Raw genomic sequence first — 26,264 nt, 5'->3', positions numbered from 1 at the left:
ACTTTATAACTATATGTAAACACGTTGTCAGTGGGGACATAATCTTCTTGGGTTCTTATTAGAAGAAATTTCCATCCTCTCCCGTTCTAGATTAGGCAGTGGAGTCCGCTCCATCAATGAAGGGACTAAGGTTTCGTGGACAATAATGTGGCAATTGTTGATGGTTTGTGACCCATAAAATGTGGAGGTGACTGTTCTGGCTTTGGTATGTAATTATGCAAAACACTTTCCATAAAGACTTGCCATTCGATCTAATGGCAGTCCCTGCGGTCTATTTCAAAAAGGGAGGGTCTATGTACAGAGAGAGAAAAGTAACATTTGTTTTAACACAGGTTTTATGGGGGGGGGGGGGGGGGGGAGGAATGGATAAATACAAACACATCGCAACGCCGCCCAAACTATTTTTTTGCGAGGCAAATTAAAATAATTACGAGGGGGGTTTAATAAGTTAATCATAGCAACACGGCCCATCCAGACACAGAGGGAAGGGGCGGTTCAGGTTTCAGCTCACCACCTCCCGACCTCGGACGGTTCTTGGGAGTGCGGGGCGAGGAGCAGCGATTCACCTCGTGGGGCTGCACGAGTGGGGCGCGTCTCTCTCTCAACTCCGTCCACCTGGGATCAAAGCCCCTGTCTGGAACTAGTCCGGGGGAGGAGTGGGCGACGTCGCCACTCCAAACTCCGGTCCGCAGAATTATTCGGCAGAGGGCATTTTAACAAAGCAGCTCGCTCTCAAGAAGCCCCTCATCCCCTCTCCCTCGAGGGCCCACAAGCCCCCAGGATTTAGGGGCCCACTGGAAGGCCGGTGGGAGGGAGAAGGAGAACGAGCCTGACCGATTGGTGTGGGAAAGTCTGAAGCCGGCGCCCAAGCTCAACTAAAGCCGCCCTCAGCACCTTCGAAAGCTACCTGGGGCTCTTTTTTTTTTTTTTTTTAAATGTTTATATATATATAATAAAAGGAATTTAAAAGACTTAAGCAGGAAAGATGGAATGAGGTGGGAGGGTCGTCACTGGTCTAGACCCAGCTTGGGCCGCTGGCTAAAAAGCAAGGGCTTCTGTCACCCACGGGCCCCCACCCTGCGGGGAGTGGCGCTCCCCCCCCCCCCCCCACCGAAAGGTTATGTATCCTCGCCGCCTGCCGTGCAGTGACGTTGTCCTGAGAGCCGAGCAGACACCGGTGACAGGAGATTTTTTTTCCAAGGGAGAAATGATGATTAAAAGAGAGAATCATCTAAATATCAAAGTGACACGTGGGGAGACCTGGAAAAATATTTAAACTAATGAAAAGCAAATAAAAAAGCAGACACTTAGGCTCAAAAATTAAATATTATGTTTAAGATGGTGCTTTTGTGCGGGCTTGTAGATTTCCGATTCATGTACACATAATAAACACTCAGGTTTGTCATCTGGAGGTGCAAATCTGAAAGATATTCCAACAAATGAAGTGCTGGCAGAGAGAGGAATAAAGAGATCGGCGCCTGTCAGGGGTCAGGCAGCCTGAGATTGCTTCTAGAGATCTTTTGAAAATTTCACACGATTGAAGGCTTAGGGGCTTCACTGCGTTCGCATTTCAAACTCAGATCAGTGGGATCACAATCAAAAATAGAGGTCTGGAAAATTTTGATGCGAAGATGGCCATGGGCTGCAGGGCTTCTTTGCTAGCTCTCTCTCTCTTTTTCTTTCCCAGACAGATACCTGACATGGCTGTGATCCTTTGGATGACAGAGTTGTCGGAAAAGAAAGAGAAAATTGCATTTTGTCTGGTAACTTCCTTTCAGTCAAAAGGATTTTAAGGTCTTAGTCCAATAAGAGGGAAAAAAGATGATTCGTTTCTATCAAGCACAGGAAACTCAAAAGTGTTTCAGATTTCATAATTAATCATGTACCCCAAGATGCTTAAGCTCAATTCTGCTCTTGATTTATCCAGATTATTAAGACGATTTCTCCTACAATTTGTGTTCCTGCATTACAGGTGGACATTCTTCCAATTTCTCACCACTGCCAATTGTATGCAAGTTTGTGTGTACAGACAGGTGCACATATATGAGTGCACACAATTTAATCCTTGAATCTGAAGATTGGCCTGGTTGCCTCATTTTCCATTGGAGTTCATGCTTACTCATATTTCGATCAGCCCCCTAAGATATCTGGTTTGAACAGGACATAGAAAAATAGTCTCTGTGATTGATCTGGAGGGGGTGTGTGTAAAAATAAAGGAACTTTATTTTATTCAGGAGACACTCTGAGAACAGATCCAACTAAGAAACCCTGAAATGGGCCCGGGCTGAGTGGATGTGTAGAAACTGGTTAGACAGTCAGGGGGAGCAGCTGGAGAACCTCTTGGGAACAGCCAGAAGTTAATGCCAATTATGCCAAAATGCCAATTGCTTGAGGTTAATTTCTATTGGTTTAACAAACTTTATAAAGAGCCGAAAAATGGACTAATTTATCATGGTTTTGCCCATTTTAATTTTACCTGACTGGCTTACACAAATGAACAAGGTATTTTTGGAAATAATCCGAATTAGAATTGGGTCTTCACCGAACCATGAGACAAAGGGGAGAAGAAGTTCGATTCCTGAAAACTTCCCTAAAGTGTCTAGATAAGGAGATCTCTGCAGAGGAGGAAGTGGAGATGTGTATAAAGAATCTCTCCCATTTCCTCAATTATCGACTCATCTCATTAATGATGTGTGTTTTTTTCACAGGTGAACAGAAAGGCAAACATATAAGAGATGCTCTAACTGGCTTCTTCCGGGGAACGGGGTGCGGGGAGGGCACCCCCGGCTTGCCGCGCTGCGGCCAGAACCCAGCAGGTCGCGCGGCAGGCAGGACAGGCCTGAGCCATGGCAGCTCCGGGCTGCCAGGCTGAGAGGGGGCAGAATCCCCCCACTTGCGTTCCGGGCCTGGTGATCCCAGGAGGAGGCCCGGGGATGGGGGGTGGGGCAGGGAGTGGAGTGCCCCTCAGTTCACACCTCCCAGATCCTGAGCAGGCACCCACCTAGCCAATTCTGACGGAAAAAACTTCCCACCCTGGAGGTGTTGGGGAAGGCGGCCGGATGATTGCAGGGGCCCGGACCCTTAAATCGGTTTACCCGAATATTTTCCCCAGATCCACCCTAAAGTGAGATCAAGTCTTACGTGTAACTTTAAAAGAAATTTGAGCGGAGATGCAAGCTAAGGAGAGCCTTCTCTTCCACGAAAGGCCACCTCAGCGTTCTCAGGCTCGCTCTCTTAGGAAGGACCGAGGTCCCCGACTGGGCTTTAAAAGCAGAGTTTTAAGCAGCGAATGCGATGGGCCCTGTCCTGGCGTCCAGGAGAAGGGTTGAGAGACCGAAAGGGCGGCACGGCGACAGGAAGGGAGCAGGGAGAAGCTGGAGCGGACCCTTGGCCTCCTGGGGACCGCTACGTCCGATTTCGACTGTCACCCCGGCCCGAGGTAGGGTTCTGCTGAGAGCAGCGCCACCGCGGACTCGCCTATCTTGGCCTGGGAAGGATTCGCAGCTCCTCGGTTGGAATATGGAGGTCTTGAGGGAACCCCCTCTGCGGAATGCAGAGCTCGGCGAAGCCTCAGCGAAAACCTCAACCGAACCGTGATGTGGACTGTGCACTCCCCTCCCAGGAAACAGGGGGACTAATGGGCCAGAAGGGAGGCAGAACCCTTGCCACTTGGACCCCTCTAGGGATGGGCGCGGGGATGTCCTTCCAGCAACTCCCTCACCAGGAACTCCCGGGGCAGAGACGAGGGCAGCACCCCCAGATTACTGGCTGCCGGCGACCTCCGGTTAGAGTGAGGAGACCCGGTTTCCCGCCATCGCCAGTCCTACGAGCAGAGGACAGGGAGTGACTTTCTCTTGAGGTCCCATTCTCGCTTACGAAAAGAGAGAGAGAGAGAAGACAGGAAGGAAGGAAGGAAGGAAGGAAAAGAAAGTCAGGGTCTAGGCGGGAATTGCAAACAGGTCGGAGACCGAGCTTAAGAGGAAACGGCCCCTCTAGGCTTTAAAGCAAACAGAGCCGAAAACAACTCAAAAGCCTTGGGCCACGCAAGGGCGGGAGCTGCCTCGGTGCGTCTGGGGCAGCGCGGCCTCCGGCACGGTGCTCCCGCCCACCGGGAGCCAAACCCGGGCTGGGCCCTGGCCTCGGCCTCACTGGCCGGGATCCGGAAGACCCCTGGTGCACCGCTCCCCGCGCACTCCCGCATCCGCTCGCTCCCTAGGGACCCGCGGGCGGCGCCCGGCGCCGCTCACTGCCGGGAACGCGCGGAGCGCGAGTGGAGAGCTCAGGGGCGCTGACGGCGGCGCTGCCCCGCCCGGGAGCCCATCCCAACCCCCGCACCGCGCGTTCCGCCGTCTCCAGGCGGCAAACAGGAAAAACTTCCCCAAGCCTTGCGGAGTGCGGGGGCAGGAGGAGCGGTGCTGCGGGGGCCTCTGCCCGCGGCGTTCCCACCCCCGGGCTGCGCGCGGCCCAGGCCCGCTGGGCGCAGAAGCCCAGCGTTTTCAGCGCTGCCTCGCGGGGCGGGGAAAACGAATTCGGACTCCCGCGTTGCCGTCTTGGCCTTTTCTAAACTGATGTTTTAAAAAGCATCGTGAAACTGAAAACTCCAGGCGAGGCAATGCCTTTCTTCCCGTTTTGCAGCGACATCCACGACATAAAATCCTCTTTTAAGTCACCTGCAGTCTAATTTCAAAGGCGCGAACGTTAATCTTACCTTTATGTAAATGATTACAGAGTGTGACCCAAAGGGATTCTCCCCCCACGTCCTGTGGATTTGAACAGATCGAGTACCGTAATGACTTAGCACCACTCTGGAAAGCCCACAGCTCCCTTGTCTCTAAAATCCTTGCCTCAGTGTGGCTGATAGTCATGCCACGGGGGAGGGGGGGGAGGGAGGCCAGTACCGCCAATGACCCAGGGGCAGGCCCTGCCTTTCCGCGCGTGCCTGCCCGCCGGCCACGTGGCACTCAGGCGTGCCATCCCTCGTGCTGAGGCTTCGTGATCTAAGCCCGACGTGGGCAGCCGTGCGTGCCCGCCTGCGCGGGGAGGGCGCCCGCACGCGGCTGGGTCCCTGCGGGCTCAAACTCTGTTGCCCAGAGGCCGGGGCGGTAGCCGAGCAGGAAAGGCGAGGACCTTGGGAGGGTCTTTTCAACGCCCCGCTCAAGTTTTTAGGATCTCTTGCCAATTGCTCAGTGTGTTAGTGTTCTGATAGACTAAGTTCTTTGGAGTTAATTAACCTGTGGTTCAGCTACAATTAATACAGAGGAGAAGAAAAGACGAAAGGGGGCTGATGGAAATGAGATGGAGGAGAAGAGAAGAAGTAACGTGCGTTTAGCCGGAGTCCTTCACCCGGGTTGGTCACAGTTAGTTACCGACTTTCCAGCTGCGAGGACGACGCGCGCCATTTACTGTAATTGAATTGCTGTTATCACACCTTTCAGGGGGACAGCAGTGCGTTTCAAAAAAGTTGTGCGCGGCCTGCGGCTGCCTGTCCTGCTCCCGCGGTCGCCGGCCGCAGGCTCGGCAGAGCTGCCCCTCCGCGCGTGGGGCCTTCGAGCTCGGCGGGTGCCCAGGAGCCCGGGCGCTCGGCCCCCGGGGAATCCATGCCTGCCGGCGGACGCGCCTGGCCCGATCCACGGTCTTGGGATGCTGGGGCCCGCGTGTGGGCGAGAGCCCAAGGCTGAAAGGAAGGGGAGAGGGTAGGACCTGGAATCACAGAGACTTTGGGGGATCAAGGCGCGGTCCCGAGGGAACACGGCTCCACTAAGCCCCTGCCTTCACCCTCACAGTAGATTTTGATGCTCCGGCCCTGAGCCCCGAGCCCTCTGGCCTCCCGGTCCCGGGACACCCACCAGGGCCAGAGGCGCCCGCCTCCCGGCGGAGTTTGACAGCGATCACCCCCACCCCCAGTCTCTGGGAGCCTAGCCCCGAGGATATAGGGAAGTTTCCTGCCCCAGGGCTCTGAGCCAGCGGAGGCCCGGTGCTGAGGCGGCCGGTCGGGTACTCCCGGGTCCTCTCAGGCCAGCCTCCTCTGCATCCACCACCCCCACCAAAGGGAACAGACTCGCACAGCCCGCAGGATCTGCTTCTCCGTCTCTCAGCCTCTGCCTCTGGTCTCCTTCCTCAGTCGGGCGAACCTGGGCCCACCTCTGCCGCCTCTGCCACCTTGGGTTCTCCCGGCCCCGCCAACTTGCTGCGATGTTCTCACTCTGACCCGACCCTTCTCTCTGCCACCCTCACCTCCCACTGGTCCCTCTCGAGCACTGCTCACCACCTTTTAGGCTCAGAGAACAAATCTCAGACTCAAAAACCCTCGAGGCAGCCGCGGCCTCCTGGCCTCGTGATGCGCGCAGGGGCGAGGAGCGCCCCCGGTGGAGAGGAGCGGCTGTGGGGCTCTCCGCGCCCGGCCCCAATAGGATCCCCAGGGTTAGTTTAAAGTGGGTCCAAGCGAAAGGGACTCCAGGCGAGAGGGTGCTTCACCCGCCCTGAAAGGCAGGAGAGTCGGGATTAGCGCGCTGGGCCGGGAGGGTGCCGGGGACCTGCGCGCCCTAGATCCTGGCTGGCGCAAGGCAGCGGGAGGAGGCAGGGACAGCCGGGCCCCGCCAGCCGCCCACCCCCTATGTCCAGGCGCCCAGTGCGGTGCCCCGCGCGAAGAAATGCGGCTCGCAACAGCCGTCCAGGGGCGTTGGGGTTGCAACCCGAGGGCAGAGGAGGGGGAAGGCGCAAGCGGGCCCGGGGAGTAGGAGTCTCGGTGAGGCTGGGCCCTTCGCGGCGGGGTCGGGAACCCTCTGGCTGTTGCTGGGAATTCACCTGAAGGTGTGTGTGCCCGCGCGCACTTGGGTGACAGGAAGACTCAGGAGCCTGGGCGTCCACCACACCCATCAGTATGACTCCAATTGATCTCATCTTTTCCTTGGAGATCTTCAGCTTCCCGCGGGGCTTGCTGCAAAATATGATGATCATCGGAACAAAAAAGCCAATGGTTCTTGGAGACATCTGGCAGCGCCGACAGTGTGCTCCTCGGTGCCGACAGCCACAATGCACCCTGTTTCCTCCCTCCTCGCCCCCAGCGACGCCCATAGCTGCTTTTCTGCGAAACTACGTTCTTTTCCTTTCTTGCGTGGACAGGAGATGAGGCGGGGGAGAGGCCTCCTGCGGCGAGGAACCTGCTGGAGCCGGGCTGGGGGAGGGCGGTAATACCCGCAGGAACTCGGGAAAGCGAGACGCTGGCTTTCCTGAGGAGGCCTCGGGCTGCGGTGGGGAGAGTTTGCGTCAAGGTTCGGCTGAGGACGGGGTGAAAAGTCGGTCCTGTCCGCCGGCATCTCCGCGGGGGAGCTCGGGGTGCTCGATTTGCAGCCCAGCGTCCCTGGGACCCGGCAGGCCAGCACTTGCCTCCCGCCGCACGTCGGCGAGGGAGAAAGGGCTGCTGAGGCGCGTCAAGGAGTAAAGGGCAAACGGCGGGTGGGACTGACATGACATTCCCTTTGCCGGGAAAAGCAGCTGCCCTGGCTGGGTTTTCGGCCCACTGTGCACCCCTCCAGAACTGACCTGCACCCCCTCCCTCCGGATCCCAGTCCTCACAAAATCCAGAACGTACCATGGCATCTTGAAACTTTCTTCTCTACATTTTTGTTCAGCAGAGATTTTCTCCGGGTATTAACCCTTGCACGACGAAGTCGACTGCCAACAGCTAGAAAGATTCCCGTGGAAAAGATTTTGGGAAAGCTGGGAACAAGTAGAGCCCTGAGCTGGACAAGGCCCCTTACCGGAGTTATCTCCTCACAACACCTCTCTGGCATAGTTACTTTTTTGCTGGAAGGGAAACGAAGGCTCAGGGAGGTTAAGAGCTAGGTGCAGGCCAGACCCGGATGGGACCAGGCTGCCAGATTGGAGCCTCTCTCAGGCAGAACTGGTCCCACTGCCTTCTCTGCAGAGCTGTCTCAGGTAGTTAGGGGTTGTTTTTGTTTTTGTTTTTGCCATCCCTTGAGCCTCCACGCTCAGCTGAGAGGCAGGTTGGTTGGCAGGTGAGGGACTCCCCTCCATGGCTTAGCTCTTTCAGTATTTTAGAGATGAACCTGGAGGTGCTTGCTGTGCCCTGTGCCCCGCTACAGAAGTGCAGGGTAATTATTCCTTTCTGAGAGCCCATTAAAATTGTGTTTTTTACTAAGGGGTGGGGGTGGTTGGGAGGGAAGAAGAAAGGAAAGCACCTACGATACTGGTAACATTTAGACATATTTATCCTAGGAGATGAACCCAGGTTGGTGGGTGGTGAACAGAGCAATTAGCAACATCGAAACAAGCAGTCACATCTCAAACATTCCAACATGCTCCTTGTTGTGACAGGGAGAGATAGGTAAATACACACAGGAGAATTTTACTTTTCCTAAGAAGTTCCATTTTCCTTATGGGACACCAGGAAAATGTTCTCAGCGTGGGGCTGAGAGCTGTCAATCTATGTCACCTGCAGTACCTGTGTACAGGTGCTAATGGCAAGGAGGCCTCGCCCCACTTTTTTTGTCTCACTCTACTTACATGCTCTTTTCACAGTAGATGTCATAAGGAATCAAGGTCTTTAAAACCAAGTTTGGCTTCCCCCTGCCCCAGCTAGGAAAGCAGATAATACTTTGAACGTAACTGCAACTGACTTATGTAGTAACAACAACAGGGAACCTGTAATTATCTTACCAAATTGGTGAAAGGAATGTTTGACCTAGCTTACTTTCTTCTTCAGTTCTTCCTGGCCCCTCCCAACTTTTTCATCAGGGTGGCTTCTTAAGTTGGGCAGATTCATGTTCAGTGAATGCAAGATAATACCCTTTCTAGAAATATAATACATACACACACACATATATACACATAATTTAAAACAAGCAATCATTATATAATGAACATCACATATATTTATTGTATATGCATTATATATACATATATATATATGTAAGCAAGCAAAATAACAAAGCCAATGGTTATTCTGACATTAGCCATGTAGAGCAAGGCAAAACGATTTGACTTGTGTCTTATCACTTCTGATATTAAGTATTGTGGCATCAGTTATTAACCTTTATTCAAAAGAACTTTTAGCTGTATGATCCAGGCATTTTCCTACCTCATTCATGTTATTTAAGTTAACTCTTGCAAAAGTATGTGCCACAGATTGCCATGTTTTCTCCATTTTAGACTACATAAGGAGGCACAGAGAGGTTAACCAATATGCTCCAGGTCATAAACAGTTAATGAGTAGCAGAGGCAAGATTTGACCGAAGACTGTCTGACCCCAGAGTTTCTGCTCCTAAAATCAGTATCACAAGATTTTCCTTTTTTTTTTTAATTAAAGATTTGTATTTATTTATTTATTTTTCCCTCTTCCCCTCCTCCCATCCTGCTGTTTTTGCTGTCTGTATGGTCTTCTCATTTACTCTCCTCTAGGATTTACCAGGATTTGATCCTGGACACTTCTGATGGGGAGAGAGGTTCCCTGTCAATTCCCCACCTCAGTTCCTGGTTTCTGCTGTGCTTCACCTTGACTCTCCCCTTGACTCTCTTTTGATGCATCCATCATCTTGCTGCGTGACTCACTTGCGTGGGGCACTGGCTCACCACGAGGGCACTAGCGCAGGTACTGGCTTGCCATGCAGGCATGCTTTCTCTTCTTCTTTTTCATCAGGAGGCCCCAGGGATAGAACCCAGGTCCTCCCATATGGTAGGCAGAGGCTCTATCGCTTGAGCCACATCCACTTCCCAAGATTTTTCATTTTCGAGCACATCCATGGGAAGTCTATATGCAAGAATGTTTCTTATTTTAAGAATATATATTCTTTTTGGGTGCATGGGTGGGTGTATGGATTAAAGGGTGGTTAATGTGAAGATAGCTTGTATTCTCCCCACCCATCCCCAATTGCCTCAATTTTCCACTCCATAATTGTCTTTAAAAATACCACTTCCTGGGAAGCAGGGTTGGCTTGACAGATAAAGCATCCACCTACCACATGAGAGGTCCACGGTTCAAACCCAGGGCCTCCTGACCTGTGTGGTAAGCTGGCCCACGCAAGAAGTGCCATGCCACGCAGGGGTGTCCCCTGCATAAGGGAGCCCCACGCTTAAGGAGTGCACCCCATAAGAAGAGTTGCCCAGTGTGGATAAATGTGCAGCTTGCCCAGGAGTGGCGCCCCACACATGGAGCACTCACACAGCAGGATGAAGCAACTAAAAGAGACACAGATTCCCAGTGCCACTGGGTAGAATACAAGCAGACACAGAGGAACACACAGTAAATGAACATAGAGAGCAGACAACTGGGGGTGGGGAAGGGGAGAGAAAAAAAACCAAACCACTTCCTTAAGAGACATCCAAATGTGTTCCCTGCCTTAGACCTATGTAATGCTGCATGCGTAGATCTCCACAAAGTTTAAGAAGATTGCTTGGATTGTTTTCTCATTTGGCTGCCTGTTTAGCATCATTTTCTTTTCTTCAAGAAGAGACCCCGGCTGTTCTTTAAAGGCAGGTCGCTACTACATATGCAGGCCATTCTAGGAAAGGCTCCTTGGTGAGCAGGAGCTGTAGGGATGCAGGGATGCTAAGGAGCCAGTGGCCTGCACCCCAGGAAGTCAGCTAAGGTTGTTGTACTAGGACCCAATAAATTAAATCAGAATCGCCAGTCTTGGATCACAGAGGTGGGACAGCCTCAGCTTTGTCCACTTGTACTCCGTGGCTGCTCAGTAGGGCACTGGAAGTCAACTGAACACCCATGTTCAGCCAAACAGAAGGGAGAAGCTAAAGCAAAGTAAACTTGTGGTTGAGATTCAGATTTGATGTCCAGGTAGGCTAAGCTAAAATTACATCTCCATGAAGCTGAAGCTTCCCTGACGTTAAGCATCTAATGTTTCCAATGTCAATAAAATCAGCACAACTATGTATTATTTTGGTGATTTAAAACAATAGAGTGAAAGAGCTTTCAAACCTTCAACTGGTAGGAAAGAGCAACCCAGGGTTACACGCCAGGCCCCTTCTGCATTAAGAGTCATCCAGCCTGGGAAGTGGGTCACATTAACACTTAGAGAAGGTGGAGTGTGGGGCTGAGTGTGTAGGATGGGAAATGGGGGAATCTAGTGGAAGGGGCAGAGTAATTATTTTCCTGCTTCCCATGGAGCCGTTCTCATTTATGCATTTATTTAGCAGCCACATATGGTGTAGGTTGGAAGTACCCAGCATGGTATAAAGCATTTGTGGATACAAAGATATAGGGTCTCTGCCCTCAAGGAGTTCTTAGTTTCATGAAGGAGAGTCATGAAAACAACATAATATACTCTGATAACTATAACGAAGAGCTTTGAAGCTTAAAGGAGAGAATGATCTCTCCTGCCACTGAGAGCTTCCTGGATTATTTGACTTGGGACTTAGAAGATGCGGGAGGTGGGGGGAGAACAAGAGAGAGAGATGGATATTCCAGCTGGAAGGAAGCACAGAACAAAGGTAAAGGAAGTCAAACCAGGTTTGGTTTTCCTCTGGGGGAGAATCAGGGTCATTATTCTTTGGATTACTGGGACTTGTGTTAAGAGGCTGGAGGTGTCTCACATAGTTCTTTTTTTTCCCCTGCTCACATAGTTAGTAATTAGAGTGTGGCTTCTGCTTTTTATTTATGGGTGGTGGTGGAGTAGATTTGAAAGAGTTTCCAAGAAGATGGAGTTTCTTTTTAACTCAAATGATGAGTCTCATTGAGATTTCCTTCTAGAATGGACACATTCAGCTCCTTGTGTCCTGGGCATTTATCTGAAGGTTTAAGATGGAGAGAAGGATGTATAAAAGTAGATAAGGTCCCCATGTATCACCATATTCTTACTGTCTTATAATAATGATATACATTTTTTCTAGTTCATAGAAGAACATTCTTGTATTCATACTATTAACCACAATTCTCATTTTCTTCTGGATTCAATATACTATTTAGTCCTTAGACTATTTTCTAGTCATCTTTCAACTGTCATTTAAACTAGATTACCTCTTTCAGCCACATCCCACTTATAAAACAGCCATGCTAGTTATACTTACTATAATGTGTTACCTTCAACTCTATCCATTTTCATACTTTTACAGTCAAGCTAATTAAAAATTCTGCATACATTAAGCCCTATCCTATCTCCTAGTAACCTATACCTATACTGTAGGTTTTAACTCCGTGTATTTATTCTTTGTATTTAGTTCATAGTAGCGAGACTATAGTTAAGAGCAATATTGTAATATTCTTGCATTGATGTCAAAGAAGGTACTATATCAATGCAAAGGGTCTATAATAGAGGGGTATGGGATTTTTTTTCTTTTGTACTAAGGAAAATGTTAAAGAATTTACTGAGGTGATAACTGCACAGCTCTGTGATGAAAGTGAGAGCCACTGAGTGTACACTTTGGATGGGTTGTACAGATCATGGGACATGTACAAAGCAGTGAAACGTGGTAGAAGATGGACTATGGTTAACAGTACAACTATGAGAGTGTTCTCTCATGAACTATAACAAATGTACAATATTAGTACATGGTATTAATAATAGGGGATATGGAAAAATATATCAAATGTATGCTATGGACCATAGTTAGTTGTTTCATAATCTATAACAAATATTCCATAATAATGTAAGGTGTTGGCGAGGGGTTGATATATGGGAATTCTGCATATTATGCGTGATTGTTTTGTAAGCTCACAATTTCTCTAATAAAAAAACATCTAAAAGTAGATAAGGTTGTGTGTGGAAATATCAGAGGAGATAAGTACATAGAGAATTGTGACACCCCCCCCCCCCAAATATCCTACCAGGCTTTATTCCTAAATTTGCACATATGCCTAAAGGACTAGTGTCATTAGCTTCCTCCTCCGAGCGCACGCCTGTATCAGAACAGATGAAACATGCTGTTTTGGTTAGTTCTCCGTGTGTCTCTCTCTCCCTCGGGGCTAAAAGCTCCTCCAAGATGGGTGTAGAGCTGATTCAACTCATGTTGCCAGCTCTGGGTACAGTGCCAGGCACATAAAAACAGCTCAGTACATTTTGAGTGAATGAATGATACAACTTTAAGGGTTTTTAATTTATCTTAGTGATGGTTAGAGCATCTGACTGTCTTTTTATGTTTGTCACTTTGGGTTTTTAATTGTGATTGTATAGAGCAGTCATTCTCAAACTAGTTCTTATGTGTGATGAGCAAGACTGAAGTGAAAGGTCTGGACACAGATATCACACTGATGCCTCTGCCTTGACCCTGGAGATAGTTTCTGAGTCATCTCCAAGAAACTCAACTGTGAAAACCACTGTCCTAGAAGAAAGGGGATGGATAGTTCTGGACTGATTTGATGACTGCCAAGTAGCATATGCCTCTGGCTTCCCAGGGAGATGACGAAAACAATTTGTATCCTGATGGCACCACCAGACCAGTAGATATGCCATGCTTTTCATAGTTCATATATAAAAAGGAACTAATTTTATCTACTTCATAGGGTTTTGCAATGATGAAATATTTTAACATGGATAATGCTTGGAATAGCCCCTGGAATATAGCACCATTAAAAGTAAGCTCTCATTATTACTTTGTTTCCCAGGCTGAAATATGTGTTTACAATACTGGACCAGCCTCAGCCAGAGAGAGTCCTACTTTCAGTTTTGCCTGCTTTGATGGAGTGTTCCTTTTTCATCGGGAGACAGACATCTCCCAGCAAGATGGGAGCTCCTGCAGAGACAGCTTCTGATATTCCTATCAGTTCACAGACCCTGAGGCTTCCGCTGTGCCTTCTACTATGGCATATTTCTAGTGATGTTGAGCAATCCCTGAAGAAAATACTGAACACCTAGTATTCTTCACCTGTCCATTTATTCACTTAACCTGCATGTATGAGGTCCCTAATAGATCATGCACTGATCTCAATGTGGAGATATGGAAAGAGTCCTATTACCCTCAAGATGCTCCCAGTCTAGAGGGAAGTCAATGAAGCAAACATACAGTGGGACCCAGACAAATAATTGAGAGGAGGAAGGACAGAGGCTAAGGGCTCCAGGGTTACTATTCCAGACTTGGTTCCAGGACAGCTTGCTGGAAGAAGTGAGCTCTTCCAGAAAGATCAGTGGGAATCAGTCAGAAAAAGCCATAGGGTACAGGGAGAACCTAAGAATATAACAGGCAGCAAACAGAGCAGGTTCCAAAAAGACCAAGTGAGAATGGCACGTTCTAGCAATTGTAAATAGTATGGTCCATGGCAGTGAAAGCCAGAGTAATTGGAGAGGGCAGGGCTCCAATTGTGGAGAACATGCCATGTTGAGCATTCAAACTGGTGTTTTCCTCTGTTTTTGTGTTCGTTTCTTGTTATAGGGGCTTCAGCGCTCTTAACATCTAGTCAGGGAGGCATAGGTGGACAGTACATAATTACTTGGATGGGCTATCAGATTTCATTGGTGGAAACTTTTGGCTTTTCCAAGACTGGTTTGTATCCCACATTTTTCAACCAAAAAAGGCAGTTTTCTATACCAGTGCATTGTGAGAAATTTACCCAACATGTGAAGACGAATTGTCATTAGCTCCAATTTCACAATACATATGAGTTGATCTGATTAACCAGAGGGTTGTGTCAACAACCATCCAACACAGCTGACTCCTGTTGCATGTTGCAAATGACCAGGTTCATCCTTAGGTGGCTGAGAACTCACCCTGTTATTATGTATATTGTGTGTACCCAGGGACCAACTACCATTTCCTTTCCATAAGAAGATTATTATTGTTGTTTTAGCCACTTCTCTGCATGGCAACTGGACTCAAACATGCCCCTTACATTGGTCTTTCTACCATTCAGAGTCATAATAAAATCTCATGATCAAAACTTACCTTTGTTCATATGTTTTGTTGTCATTTGTCATTTTATGTATAGTCTATTCATTATTCAAGATACCTTTTTAGTTGGACTGAAAAATGATTAAGAAGACAATACTTTTTTCCTCTCATGGCTTCTATCCAACTTTGGGATGACCTAAGGGATGGCAATAATCTGGGTTCTTAAAAGGTAGGATTTTATGGCCACTTGCCTAGAAAGAGGGCAAAATTTAGGTAGGAAAAAGGGTTAATCTAAGATGTTTTGATTCCCTTCTTTTACACCATTGCTCTGCATTAGCATTTTCCAGCACACTCACCAATTAGATCTTGGAAACAAGCATAAAGAAAAGCATAAAATGGGATCAAAACATGATCAGCTCCCTCTGAATTCTACCTTATGTTTTAGCCACTTTATTGGCTCCTTGGCTTGGAGTAATTTCAAATTCCCACTGGCTTAGTGGCAAGACTTCTTCTCATTTTTCCTTTTTAAATGCAGTCTTCTTCTTTTTAAAAAAAGTCACCCCACTTCATACCTCTTGTGAATTCTCTTTGAATTCAAATTGCAAAGGATTTTTAAAAAATCCTCCCTCCCTGATGGCTTTCTTGTCTGTTTGCTCATTGTTTTTGCTTGTTGTCTGCTTATTTCTTCTTTAGGAGGCCCCGGGAGTGGAATCTGGGACCTCCCATGTGGGAGGTGGGCACCCAATTGACTGAGCCACATCCACGCCCTTATAGATTCCTTAAAAAAACTTTTATACTAGTAACATATTTACAACCTAAACTTTCCCCTCTTAACTACATTCAAAGACATATTTCAATGTTGTTAATTACAGTTACAATATTGTGCTACCATCACCACCATCCTTTACAACAGAATGCCTTTTTCCCCTCCCCCACCCCTGCCCTGCTGTTTTCTGCTGTCTATGTCCATTCATTGTGTGAGTTTTTCTATCTGTTTCTCTTTTTGTCTTCCTGTCTCATTTTCTCCTCTAGGATTCACCAGGATTTGATCCTGGGGACCTCTGATGTGGAGAGAGGTTCTCTGTCACTTCCGCCACCTCAGTTCCTGGTTTCTGTTGTGCCTCACCTTGACTCTTCCAGAACGTTTTTTTGAGAGTTATCTTTACTGGTATTAACTTATTTGGAAGCCGTAGAAATTTTCAGTAAAGAAATGGATAGTTTTTTTGTTTTTGTTTTTTTGTTTTTGCTTTGAGTGGAGGGAACCATGTTAGCCTTGATACACATCTTAGAGATGCCATCTGTATCCAGACAGCTGAGGTACTTAACAAATAACATTCAACCACAAGGACACAACTGAATGAGAGACAAATCTTTAAGAGCTGTGGGCTTCTTGTTGAGAGCAGCAAGAACAGAATCAAATTCTCTTATTGGGAATATTGAAATATGACTCTGGAGAGCCTATAACAAGAGATTCGGAAGGATTTGGATGACATAAACATAAAAGATGAGTAATCCAGCTTTCAGTGAATTGCCAACATTTCTGCATCCTAGTAGCTCTCTGAAGACTATAAAAAATGGAGACTTCACTCTGTGTTCTGACATGAGGCCAATATAGTACCCTCTACCACCTGGGAGAATTGTTTTCATGCACAGATGCCTATACTTAGGAATCTAAATAATTACTACAACAAATGTATCACTTTAATATTCTCAATGTAAACATCCCTGAGACATTGTAAGGGAGGAAGAGCCATTATATTATGATGAGAATTGCAAGTAACATTCTTCAACCCATGATTGTGTCTATTGGATACAAAAAATTAGGAAGAAAATGAAAAAGTTATTAATCATTTAATAGATGCTACATATCTAGATGTTTGAGAATTTTCTGTCTAAATAGCTACACACATTTCCAACTTTGTTGTTATAGGTTTGATCTCGTGCAAATAGATCCAATCTGTTTTTCATCCAGGGACAAAAAAATGTGAATAAGATGGCACTAAATTCTGTCTCTTGCTGAGAAAGATAAAGCTGAGAACAAATAGTTAATATTTACCTGTAAAGAAAGCAAGCATTTTTCTTAAATTTTTTATTCATTTTTAAAAAATATTACATTAAAAAAATATGAGGTCCTATTCAACCCCACCACCCCCACCCCACCACTCCCCCCCACAGCAACACTCTCTCCCATCATCATGACATATCCATTGCATTTGCTATGTATATCTCTTGGCACGCCGCACCTCATGGTCATTGGTCCACATCATAGCACATACTCTCCCACGTTCCATCCAGTGGGCCCTGGGAGGATCTACAATGTCCGGTAATTGTCCCTGAAGCACCACCCAGGACAACTCCAAGTCCCGGAAACGCCTCCACATCTCATCTCTTCCTCCCATTCCACGCACCCATCAGCCACCATGGCCACTTTTCCCACACCAATGCCACATTTTCTCTGTGGACCTTGGATTGGTTGTGTCCATTGCACATCTATGTCAAGAGGAGGCTTAGATTCCACATGGATACTGGATGCAATCCTCCTGCTTTCAGTTGTAGGCACTCTAGGCTCCATGGTGTGGTGATTGACATTCTTCAACTCCATGTTAGCTGAGTGGGGTAAGTCCAATAAATCAGAGTGTAGGAGTTGAAGTCTGTTGAGGCTCAGGGCCTGGCTATCATATTGTCAGTCCAGAGATTCAAATCCCCTAGATATATCTTAAACCCCAGCACCACTACAATTCCAGTAAAGTAGCATGAAAGCCTTGTGAAAAGAGATCCCATCTGTGTCCAGCTCCATCACACAGAAACACCAGCTCCAAAGAAGGGCCAACTGACATGGCAGTGAACCCCATCTGCCATGACCATAGAACCTGTGGGTCTCTTTAGCCCTCAAAAGAACCAATACCTGGGGTTGTATCTACTTTATCTGTCTCTGAGACTCTGCTCTGTTGTGCATAAGGGCAATCCTCCTGACATCCTCCAGACTCTTTTTTAGAGACGCATAGCCATATAAACTCATTTCTCCTTTCCATTTCCCCCTTACATTAGGTCAAACAGCATTTTAAACTCCTGTTATTATATGTAGACAGGGATATTCTGCTGGTCCACATTGAACCTTTAATTCAAGGTCATTTTCTAGTTGCATTATCAGCTGGTACTTGGTAGCGATCCCTCGGTGCCAGGGAGGCTCATCCCCGGGTGTCATGTCCCATGCTGGGGGGAATGCATTGCATTTACATGCTGAGTTTGACTTCGAGACTGGCCACATTTGAATAACATGAAGGCTGCCAGGAGGAAACTCCTAGGCACAGTGCTGCTCTAGGCCTTGTTCTTATTTCAGGCATATAGGCTCACAAGCATAGTCATTAGTATCAGGGGCTCACTGTTGGACCCTCATTCCTTCCAGGTCCTTACCATTGAAAGCAAGCATTTTGAGGCAATGAGCTATTATCTTGGCATAAATCTGAAAATGAAAAAAACACAAACATTGGGAAACGGACTTTGGCCCAGTGGTTAGGGCGTCCGTCTACCATATGGGAGGTCCGCGGTTCAAACCCCAGGCCTCCTTGACCCATGTGGAGCTGGCCATGCGCAGCGCTGATGCGCGCAAGGAGTGCTGTGCCACGCAAGGGTGTCCCCCGCGTGGGGGAGCCCCACGCGCAAGGAGTGCGCCCGTAAGGAATGCCGCCCAGCGTGAAAAGAAAGTGCAGCCTGCCCAGGAATGGTGCCGCCCACACTTCCCGTGCCGCTGACGACAACAGAAGCGGACAAAGAAACAAGACGCAGCAAATAGACACCAAGAACAGACAACCAGGGGAGGGGGGGAAATTAAATAAATAAATAAATCTTTAAAAAAAAAAAAAAACAAAAAAACACAAACATAGAGTGATTTATAGAAACAATATTTTCTCGAATTTGTCTGATTTTGTGAAGAGGGACTTACAAAATGACATATATTCTGGAGTGGGGTTATCTAGAGAAGGATTTTGGGTGAAGGGTGCAAATTATCCGCTAACTGAAATTAGTTGGATGCTACAAAATTTCCTTTTATATAAAGCATGACTGTTATATTGCTTTACTGGCACAATGTCCTTTAATGATCTTCCATGGAAGTCCATAAAAAATTCTTCCTATGTTGCCAATTTAGTGAGCATAAATTACTGTGAACCTTATATGGAATAAATTATGTTCTTAAGCCTTCTCAGATGTGCAGCCAATAAATATTTTAAAGCAGAAAACGGAATGCAAAATTTAGCTGGAAGGGGCATTGGTGTGTATTTGGAACCCTCTCTGGAGTTGTTTCCTCTCTACCCCTGTGACGGGATTACAGGGACTGCATTCCAACCGCAGGCTTTCTTAGCCGCATGTGGCTCTTCAGAAACCTGCATGTGGTTTCCTTCTTAGATTTAAATAAACGACAAGGCATATTGCAATGTTGATGTAGCAGTGGGCCCGAAGGGAGGGGAAAAAAAAGCAAAGAAGAATTTCACCTGAATCACAGATAGGACAAAGAGGAAAGGAGTCTCTAACCCCAAAATATTGCATGCCTTTGCTGAGAATCATGCACTACCATCCCTTTTTGTAAAATAATTTTGAGTGCAATTCATGGGTACTCATAAATGCAAGGTAAGTTTAATTGATTTGTGGCTTTCCACATTGCTGACGATGAAGTGGTGCTTTGGCTGTTGAAAGGTGAGGGGAACTTGATTTCCATGCAGAGATGAGATACTGCATTCTCTAAAGGACAGATGGAAATTCTGCTTCAGAATTCATTATTCAATGTGAAGGACAATGATGAAAATTTGAATCTGCTAAACAGTTCAACAGGTCAAAATATAATAAGACCATTAAAAGTTAAACAAATTGTAATGTTGAAATTCACTGAGAAGTACATTTTGATGGTGGTTTCTAGGTTCCCTGATGTTCTTTTTTTTTCCCCCTCAGGAGGTACCGAGGCTTGAACCCAGGACCTTGTACTTGGGAAGCAGGTGCTCAATCACTGAGCTATACCTACTCTCCCCACAATGATCTTTTTTAAAAATACATATTTTTATTACAGAAGTTGTGATACCCCACACAGCACCCCTTCATCAACACACCACACCATGGTGAACGTTTATTACAGATTATGAGGTAATATCATTAGACTATTACCACCAACCATGGTCCATAGCATATATTTGGCATACTTTTTTGATACTCCCCCATTATCAACACAGTACATCTTTGGCATAGATACATGACTATTACAATATTGCTGTTAACCCAGTCCCTAGGTCACTCCAGTTGTATTTTTTCCCATACTTCTCTACATTCCCACCCCCCTGCAATAGTGACATACATCTCCTGTAGCTCACAGGACTCTCTTGCATCTACACAGTCAATGACAATTCTCATCCGCCTCTGGGTTCACTGTATTATTCTTTTTTTTGATGTCCTTACTGTGTCTTGTTTCCTGCACTCTCTTTTAGCTCTAAGGTCCCATCTTTACTAGAGCTTTGTGTCTTTGCTTGCTTTGATATATAAACAGAAAATATCATCCCACATTAAAAAATAAAAAATATCTTATTGAGGGATGGATACCTTCTGAGTCTCTTATGGAGAGGGTGAGAAAGAGGAGGAGGATCACCCTCCCTGCTGCTCCATATATAACTATATCTCTCCCAAGCACATGTATATGTGTGTGTGTCTTATTAATAGAAAATTGTTACCAAATAACACAGGTTGATTATAATAAATCAAATATTAAAATATATATAAATAAATATTCAGCTCTTTTCCTTTCTAATCAACCCTGTTGATGGCCTTAAAAATATACCCACAAATTCTTTGATAGTCTTCCTTTTAAGAAGTGTCCTAATTCCCAAAAGTGACACTGTACCACTTTGGAGGCTAGGCAATAAAGATGCATTGTGGCTTCTGTTTTGGGTGCATTCTCTTTCTCTCTCTCTCTTTCTCTCTCTCTCTCTCTCCCTCTTCCCCCTCAGACCCTCAGATTTATTCCTCCTAGAAGCCTTAAAAAAAAGGCCCATGTGTTGAGAAACTGAAATATTTGGTCAACAGCCAGTAAGGACCTGAGACCTACCAACAACTATGGAAGTAAACTTGGAACTCAGCCAAACCGTAAAACTGCAACTTCGTAAGGGGCCCTGAAAAAGAACCACTCACCTAAACCTTTCTCATATTCTTTGATCCTCAGAAACTATGAGATAAATGTTTTCTGTTTTGGGTTGCCAAGTATTGGGTTAATTTGTTACACTGCAATAGATAACTATCACACTCCTATGAAGTAACATTTACAGTGTCTGGTATTGACTAAAGGAGGTACTTAATAAATATTTGTTGAATGAATGAATTAAAATGAATAAATAAAAAGTTTGATTTATAGCCTTTCACACATTCCTCTATTTTTATTGCCCATTTTAAAGTAACTTCAGAGAGAAGTGTTTCTGAAGGAGGATCTCTTTAATTATTAAAAGTTCAGTCATTCAATAAATATTTATTACTGCTACTATTTGTCAGTGAGGTACCCTTCAAGTATGAAATACTTGAGAGCCTGGTTGAACATCTGCCAAGCTTTTTATGAAAAGATATTTATTAAGTCTCTCCTTGCAAGGTTTTCTGCTTATAGAGGTTAAAACCCAAATGTTGGGTTAGGTACATACAGCTGACCAAGAAAAGTGAAGCATTAGCAGAGGAGAGAAGTTGGAACCCAGATAACACTGGATTCTCAACCATCTGGTATTTTCCTTGAATGGGTGTTCTGATTTTTTGCAAAATAAAAACAGCAGCCATGAATATATAAAATTTTTCTTACATCAGTGAGTTTCAAAATACTCCTTGGTTATGAGAGTAAAGGTACAATGTACAGAGTCAGGAATATGAGGTTGTTAGATTTATTGAAAAGTACTTATGGCCTTTGGGTCATATTTGGAAATAAACATGAACAACAATTAAATGCAATATCTAATTATATTTGATCTACATTTCTATCCTGCACACATTTACATTAGCATATATATATCTTTCAAGTTTGACCTCCATTTTTCAGATATCTAATAAGATAAAACATACTTTTTAGTTCATTTTTGAAAAGTCCTTGTGGGAGGAATTGGAAGACATATTTGAGGAGATCTTATAGAATTCCCCCTCCTAGGGGGAGAGGGACTTCCTGTGGTCTATCTATATCCTGCCTCTCCCTGCAGTTTAAAAGGGAAACGATCCTAGCAGATTTGTGGGATTCTTGGTTTCTTTTTGCTATAAATCCATTCTTTTAGTATAGAAAACATATATGCATAGCAATTGCAGCATGAGAGTTGAGAGAAGCTATGGAAATTACCTCTATTAGTCAGGATAGGTTAGGTTATGCTGCTGAAACAAATTGACACTAAAATATGTGTGACTTAACACAATGAATGCTTGTTTCTCACTCACACTACATATCCATTGCAGGTTGGCAAGAGGATTCTGTTCCACATACTCATTCAAGGGCCTGAATGATGGAATCTCTACAGTCTATAACTGCACCATCTGGAATTACCACTACTCCCTGTAGCCACAACAGGGGAAGAGAGTACTGCAGTGTTTCACATTGGCAAGAAATGTTTTGGCCCAAAAGTGACATGTCTTCTGTGCATATTTCATTGGCCAAAAGCCAGTCTCATGGCCAACCATAAGTATAAAGGTCTGGGAAATATAATTTTCTATGTGCCTGTAAGGGAAAGGAAAGCCAGATAATGGCAAGTCCCCGTGACACCCACCATATTATCTCATTAAATCCCGTTTTTTTTATATAGGAAAATCAAAACTTAGAGGGAGCTGTGTCCTAGATTACAAAGTCATCTAGTGGAATAGCCAGTACTAGATCCAGCTCTTTTCATATCAGGCATTACTTCTGTTACCATTTTTCAGTATTTAACTCTTCAATATAGTGGGAAGATTGCTGAACTATAGGATATGTGCGACAAACATCAGGCATGAATGATGAATAATGTCTTGTGTGTGATTTTAATTTCTTTTTTTCTATTTCATCCCAAGCAAGGTTTATTTTATTTATTTTTTGGTTTAGGAGATTTCCAGGTCATGTCCCATAACAACATGATAAGGGAAGTTTTCTCTCTTACTCCACAAATGTGAATTTCTGATTATTACTACTGCTACTGGTAACAATATCATGTGTCTAGAACATTTTTCGGGGTAAAGATTTATTTACTTAATTTCTCCACAACCCACCCTATTGTTTTTTGTTTTTGTTTAAACTGTACAATCAATGGCATTTGGTATAATCACTGAGTTGTATATTCATCACTTCAAAGTTAGAGCATTTTCATTACTCAAAACAACAACAACAACAAAAACCCCACTATCAAACCTAACATAGTTAGCATTCCTAATTACAAATTCTATGATGTGCTTTTACCATTTCTATTCATCTCTAAACAGTTACAAACTACTTTTTAAAAAGCAATTCTGTACAGATTAAACATCAACTTTCTATTCTCTAACCATGTTCTTTTCTTTGGTGACATATATTCTAGCTATTAACTCCATGAGTTTGTTCATTATATTTAGTTCATAATAATGAAGTCATACAATATTTGTCCTTTTGTGCCTGGCTTGCTTCATTCAACATAATGTCTTCCAGTTTCATCCACATTGTCATATGCTTCATGACATCATTTCTTTTTACAGCTAAGTAATAGTGCAATGAGTATATATACCTCAGTTTGTTTATCCATTTGTCAGTTCATGGACACCTGGGTTGTTTCCATCTTCTGGCAACTGTGGATAACGTTGCTATGAACATTGGTGTGCAGACGTCTGTTCACGTCACTGCTCTCAGTTCTTCTGGGTATATACCTAGTAGCAGTTATTGCCAGGTCACATGGTAGATCTATATCTAACTTCCTTAGGAGCCACCAAACATAATTCTTCAGTGGTTGTACCATTCTATTAATACATTCCCATCAGCAGTGACTAAGTGTTCCTGTCTCTCCACATCCTCTCCAACACTTGCAGTGTTCTGTTTTGTTAATAATGGTCATTGTAGAAGGTATGAAATGATATCTCATTGTAGCTTTGATTTGCATATCCCTAATAGCCAGTGATACTGAACATTCTTCATGTGGTTTTTTTTTTTGCCATTTGTATTTTTTCTTTGGAAAAATGTCTATTCAGGTCTTTGCCCATTTTTAAATCAGGTCACTTATCTTTTCACTGTTGAGTTGTAGGATCTCTTTATATATCATGGATATTACACCCTTGTCAAATGTGTGATTTCCAAATATTTTCTCCCATTGAGTAGGCTGCCTTTATACTCTTTTGAAAAAGTCCTTTGAGGTACAGAAGTGTTTAATTTTGAGGAGGTCCCATTTATGTTTTGTTGCTTGTGCTTCAGGTGCAATGTTTTAGAGACCCCTAACTACTAAGTTCTTGTAGATGTTTCCCCACATTATTTTCTCGGAGTTTCAGAGTCCTACACTTTATGTTTAGGTCTTTGATCCATTTTGAGTTGATTCTTATATAGGGAGTGTGATAGGTGTCCTCTTTCATTCTTTTAGTTACGGAAAACCAGTTCTTCCAGCACCATTTATTGCAAAGGCTGTTCTGTCCCAGAAAAGTGGATTGCTAAACTTATTGAAAATCAGTTGAACATAGAGGTGAGGGTCTATTTCTGAACTCTCACTTCAATTCCGTTGATCAATGCGTCTATCTTTATGCCAATACTATGCTATTTTGACCATCAATTTGAGCAAAATTGACATCTTCATGATGTTTAGTCTTCCAATTCATGAACATGTAATGTCCTTCCAGTTGTTTAAGACTTTGATTTCTTTTAGCAATGTTTTATACTTTTCTGAATACAGATCCTTTACATTCCTAGTTACATTAATTCCTAGATATTTGAGTCTTACATTTTGATTTTTTCCCCTTGATTTCCTACTCAGCTTGGTCATCACCAGTGTATAGAAATGCTACTAATTTTTGTGTGTACTGATCTTGTATTTTGCCAGTTTGCTGAACTCATTTATTAGCTCAAGTAGTTTTGTTGTAGACATTTCAGGATTTTATAAATATAGGATTATGTCATTTATGAACAGTGAGAGTTTTACTTTCTTTTTTCCAATGTGGATGCCTTTTGTTTACTTTTCCTGCCTAATTTCCCTGGTTAGAACTTTTAGTACAATGTTGAATAACAGTGATGACAGTGGGCATACTTATTTTATTCCTGATCTTAGAGGGAAAGCTTTCAACCTCTTCCCTTTGAGTACAATGTTGACTGTGGGATTTTCATATATGCCCTTTATTATGTTGATAAACTTCCCTTCTATACTTATCTTTTGAAACATTTTTATCAAGAAAGGATGCTAGATTTTGTCAAATACCTTTCTGCATCAATTGAGATGATCATGTGATTTTCTCTTTGATTTGTTAATGTGGCATATTACATTAATTGATTTGCTTATATTGAACCAACCTTACCTAACAGGAATAAAACCCACTTGATTTTGATGTGTACTTGTTTTTATATGCTGTTGGATTCTATTCTCAAGTATTTCATTGAGAATTTTTGCATCTATGTTCATTAGATAGATTGGTCTGTACTTTTCTTTCCTTGTAGTATCCTTACCTAGCTTTAGTATTAGGGTGATGTTGGCTTCATAAAGTGTGTTGGGTAATTTTCCCTTCTTTTTAATTTTTTGGAAGAGTTTAAACAGGATTGGTATTAATGCTTCTTGAAATGTTTGGTAGAATTCACCTGTGAAGCCATCTGGTCCTGGACATTTCTTTTTGGAAGATTTTTGATGACTGATTCAGTCTCTTTGCTTCTGAATGGTTTGTTGAATTTCTGTATTTCTTGTAGAATCAATGTAGGTTGTTTATGCATTTCTAGGCATTTGTCCATTTTATTTAGGTTCTCTAATTTTTTCATGTACAGTTTCTTATAATATCCTCTTATTCTTTTTATTTCTTTGGGTTCAAGTGTAATGTTCACCCTTTCATTCCTGATTTCATTTATTTGCATCTTCTCTCTTTTTGTTTCCTAGTCTTACTAAGGGTTTATCAATTTTATTGATTTTCTCAAAGAATCAGCTTTTGTTTTTTCTCTATTGTTTTTTTTTATTGCTCTCAATTTCATTTATTTCTGTTCTAATCTTCATTATATCTTTCTTTCTGTTTGCTTTGGGATTGGTTTGCTGTTTTCTAGTTTCTCCAGTTGTTCAGTTAGTACTTTGATTTTAGCTCTTTCTCCGCCCTCCCCCCCCCCCCCTTTTTTTTAGGTACCAGGTGCCAGGGATTGATCCCAGGACCTTGTATATGGGAAACCACAACTCAACCACTGAGCCACAAGGCTTCTCTAAGTCGGTTTTATCATTTGTTTTGCTTGTTGTTTGTTTTTTGCTTTTTTCAGGAGGTACCAAACCAAACCTGGGACCTCCTGTGTGGGAGGTGGCACTCAACTGCTTGAG

The 26,264-nt window shown here is 44.5% G+C and overlaps 1 long non-coding RNA gene across 1 annotated transcript; it reads left to right on the top strand.

Annotated features, from left to right (window-relative positions):
* The first annotated feature begins 1,450 nt into the window (after positions 1 to 1,450).
* On the top strand, positions 1,451 to 14,846 carry LOC139438727 (uncharacterized). The gene is made up of 2 exons (XR_011648475.1): positions 1,451 to 1,763; positions 13,574 to 14,846. It is a non-coding gene; the product is annotated as an uncharacterized lncRNA (long non-coding RNA).
* Positions 14,847 to 26,264: the final 11,418 nt, after the last annotated feature.

This window comes from Dasypus novemcinctus, chromosome 3, assembly GCF_030445035.2.
Source record: "Dasypus novemcinctus isolate mDasNov1 chromosome 3, mDasNov1.1.hap2, whole genome shotgun sequence".
Lineage (NCBI taxonomy): Eukaryota > Metazoa > Chordata > Mammalia > Cingulata > Dasypodidae > Dasypus > Dasypus novemcinctus.
The sequence above is the reverse complement of the archived record's forward strand: the minus strand, read 5'-3'. Positions and strand labels throughout refer to the sequence as shown.